Genomic DNA, 4,369 nt, shown 5'->3' with positions numbered 1-4,369 from the left:
AAGGTTTTAACATGAATATTATTTTTTGCGTCTATTATGAGACACCCTGTATATACATATTTAGATGTACATATAAACAGGCCGCAATCAGACACTCGTGGACGACGTATGAATCGCTGGATCAAACGTCATTGCAAACTGTGATCACATCGACATCATTCAGTCAGGTAGTAGCTCTTGAACTTTGAACGTCTTAATTTATGCACACACCGATTTTGTTCTTACAGGAAACCCAATTAATCCAGCTTCATCTAAGTGTGCTTCACCAGGCCGCCTCATTTTCAGTTTTAGCGGTATTCCGGATATCGTAATACACTGTATACATGCAACATACTATTCATACATTTGATCAAAACTTTTCGACAGTACACGACCGATGTCGCCGTTCTTTGGGCTCAGAACTCTGTCAAATGCTGCTAGTACTGAAGAGAATTCAATGAAAGTACAACGCGGAGTCCGAATCGAATAAGCTGTCGTTCGGGGGCTTGTCAACTGCAAGAAGAAATCCTTGAATGAAAACAACCATTTTACGCTCTAGTTGTGAAATTCATGAACGATTGTGGTTCCATGAATTGGGAGGTGTTGGGACCGTTATCGCGAAGCTCGTCTGCCGAGCGGTGTATATAATCAGGTCCCCTTAGTTCAGCGCGAAGGTTCGACTACTCGTCTGTATAGTCATTGTCGAGTTCAAAATTGGCACACGGTTAAGTAGTTAACTTCTGATTGCAAATTTTTACACAATCAGGTCCCCTTAGTTCAGCGCGAAGGTCCGACTACTCATCTGTATAGTCAGTGTCGAGTTCAAAACTGGCACACGGTTAAGTAGTTAACTTCTGGTTGCAAATTTTTACATTTTCCAAAAGACCAAGATCTGCGCAGACCATCTTGGCGATCGCGATGGTAGTCAGCTAATTGAGTACCCTCCAGACGGTCAACTCTTCAACTTGGAAGAATTCGAGGCTAAAATTTGTGGCACAAGTCAAAGATCCGTAGTTCGCATTCTACAAACAACTGTGTTTTGTTTCCACTCCGGAGAAGGAAGAGTAGCGAATAAACAAGGCTGGAAACTGAATTCACCCTTTCAAATTTGGACGGAACACAGGGAAATGAACTGTTGTCCGGTACACTTCCTTGTATCACTCTTCGCGCGTGCACTACAGAACCATGTCAGATAAATAGATGAAGCAGGACCAGAGTCTTTATCGTCAGGATGTCGAAAGCAAGGCCAGAGTGTGCGAACAACATGATCGACTGCCTGAATTCACACTTCTCATCTTGTGACAGCGATTGAGCTGGCGCACTGCCTTATTGATTAAGCTGATATTGTTATGCACCCAAACGATTCAGTGCACTACACCGATGTATTTCGCAACAGCCCATTTCATTGCACTCTCTTCAAGTAACCCTAAGCGTTTTCTTTGGGCTAATCATAACCTGATCTGACTATAAATGCAAACAAGTTACCTATCCGGGTTTCCAACAACAGGTACCCCACTTTCAGGTTGCTGATCACAAACTGGAAGATCTCCGCCACTTCAGCAAGACCCTGCTAACGAGATGGCAATCAAAGCCGAGCTGCGTGCTAAGGTTCCCAAGACAAGTGACTCATATGGCTGAACGTATGAACGCGTTGGAGGAATGATCATCTGCAGCTGTAAGCCAGGGTCTCAATGTGCCGAACTGACCTGCTTTTTTCACTAGTGTGTGCCAATGAAAAGTGAACGCTGTACCGACGGCTTGTTGGAATCCGCGGTAGGTCTCAGTCTGCTGTGTCTTTCTGAACGGTAGTGCAAATCTATATCTGTCTCTTGGCTTCCTGCTCCGCCCACTAAGGTATATGAAAAGGCATGCTAACTCTGGACAGCCCTTTATTACAACTATATTTATAGGGTCATCGCAGAGTGTTCCACAAGGTCGTGCTGGGACGAGAAGCGTCGAGTCAAAGATGCTCCATCCGGATTGGCTGGCGTTCTCAACAATCAGGATATGCCTTCGTTTGGTCCATGTCCTGCACGTGACACACCTGTCCAAATGATGTGATGTTCGTTTAATAAGGACGGCTGGCCGCAGGGCACACCCATAATGCCCAAAATCCCTGAGGTTCGATAGTCTGATCGAATCCGAACACCGAGGTTCTCAGACGGGCAGGGACAGGACAATTCAACTTGGTCGTAATGCACACTGGATAGGTCACGTGAATATAATCACCGATAACTGGCCATTTGCAAAATGAAGTCCGAACTCTTGACCGGATGAAATTCCATGATTGTAGTAGCCCTTAGATGAATTTAGAAAACGTAGTCGTTCTTTTCAACGAAACGTCCATAACAGACAACGTGGAACCATTTTTTTGCTAATACGGATATCTAGGAAGAATCGGGGCTGTCGGTTACCAAGGGGTTAACTCAAAACACCACGGAAACACGGATGAGTTGCGTGAACTGAGCTTGTCCCAATCTCTAGTCAGCACCTGCTTGACTCTGTAGTTAAAATACCGGATGCTGGACATCCGAATACGAATTTATCATCCGGCTATCCATTCTCAACTGAACGGTGCTACATTGGACGTTCCCCAGAACGAATTATTACTCATCTGGTGGGAGCGCCCCATCTCGCTGAAAACTGGTAGGACAATGGATATTGCCCGCACATTGGTTTGTAAGAACTAACACTCGTTGGTTGTTATGCCAGCATGGTTATGTCGGCTGGTGGCCCTCTAAAGGTGACTCTACTTGCTTACCTACCTCCTTCGTTTCTTCTGACTGGTGCAACGCATTCCGCCTCCAGCTAGCCAAATAAGCGCAGGTGTCCAGTGAACCTACCACTTCTGATTGGTAGGCAGTCATATCCATGTATTCACCAGATCATGTCAGTGAGATTCAAGGGTTCGTATGTACGCAGAATCAGATGTTGTTGATATGGCTACTCGATAACGCTCGATTTAATCAGTGAGATAATGGTATTCCTCGGTATTATTTTATGTTAGAAGTATGAAACGGTTGCCCGTAAACAGTTTCACTCTGTTTGTGGCTCATCAAATGGGAGTATTCGCCCGAAGCACAGACTAGCAGAGAGAGGCTGGTCGTGAGCCGTCTACGGGTTTTGAACAAGTATCCCAAACTATTTTCATTTTTTCAAAATATTGGATTGTTCTTCCAAGGAGTCATAGCCGCCGCATGCCCTGCTAAATTAGTATGCGGAAATTTCGTTTTTCGGTTTGGTGCCGAGCCCTGAACTGCTCCTCGATTCACCCATTGTAACCCACCGTTTTTCTACCGTTTGACCGTGAGAGGCACGTTTTACAAAGTAAGAGGAAAAACTTCCAAAACCTTATGTAAATCGACTGGGTGAGATAAAGTAGAACATGAAAACCGAACCGAATGGGTGCCGCTCCACGGAAGTTGGGAAAAAATAAATTGCTGTTTCGTTAGCAATCTTGACAGATTTAATCAAAATTAATGGGCCACCACAGGAAGTCCGAATGGGCAATAGGTGCCGGCAAAACTTTTGAAAGTGCTATATTTGGACGTTTAGCAGTTTTGCAGCTAAATGCTTAAAGAAAGCGAGTGCCAAAAACATTTTTCTTAGGAATAGTTGGGACAAACAACAGGGACTACATAGTTTCCGAATCTGCTGATGCCCAATAGGACTACGATTTCTGTAGACTGCATCATATCCTCAAACATTTTGAGAGTAAAGAAAACGGGATGTAACTTATGAGTAGTCGGTCGGTATTGACAAAGTAATAAACTGCACGTTTCATCCCTAATCGGACATATTCGACTAAGATGGCAGAATCTGATCGACCGATACGCTCTGTTCAGATTTAACCATCTTAACTCAGTATCCAGTGGTCACCGACCTCAATCGTTTGCTTGACTACATGTAATTTAATTGCTACAAACAGCGCAGTTTGTCAGGAAAAGTCACATCATTTCTCCCAAGCTTTCAAGGTCACCAGGAAGATCCTGATTGGTTGCAAGTCATGAACATGACGTCTGTTTGCCCAACTAACAACTTCTGCTTAGAATGACATGCGCTGAAATTTGGTAGCAAATGCCTGAACTTCTACTAACAAACGGGCTCATTACGAATTTCAACATATTTACGCGGTCAAGCAAAAATAGCAAGAAAGGGTTTCTATTTAGTTATGAACGCTGTGGTGATCGACAGGTCACGTGACGATCTTGCTTGCCGTGTTCGTAACCCGGAGTATTCACTCCTCGCGAAAGGTATATATATGTATGTACGCGAAATCGAATAATTCTTGTGTCTCGTTTGAGTAGTGAATAGCCATAAATGATTAGCCCTTCCAAAGGGTTCACATTAATCGCTAAACCTCAAATGTCCCATCATGAAGTTACTACTA

The sequence above is a fragment of the Opisthorchis viverrini genome (genome assembly GCF_000715545.1).
Source record: "Opisthorchis viverrini unplaced genomic scaffold opera_v5_78, whole genome shotgun sequence".
NCBI lineage: Eukaryota > Metazoa > Platyhelminthes > Trematoda > Opisthorchiida > Opisthorchiidae > Opisthorchis > Opisthorchis viverrini.
This window is presented reverse-complemented; position numbering follows the sequence as displayed.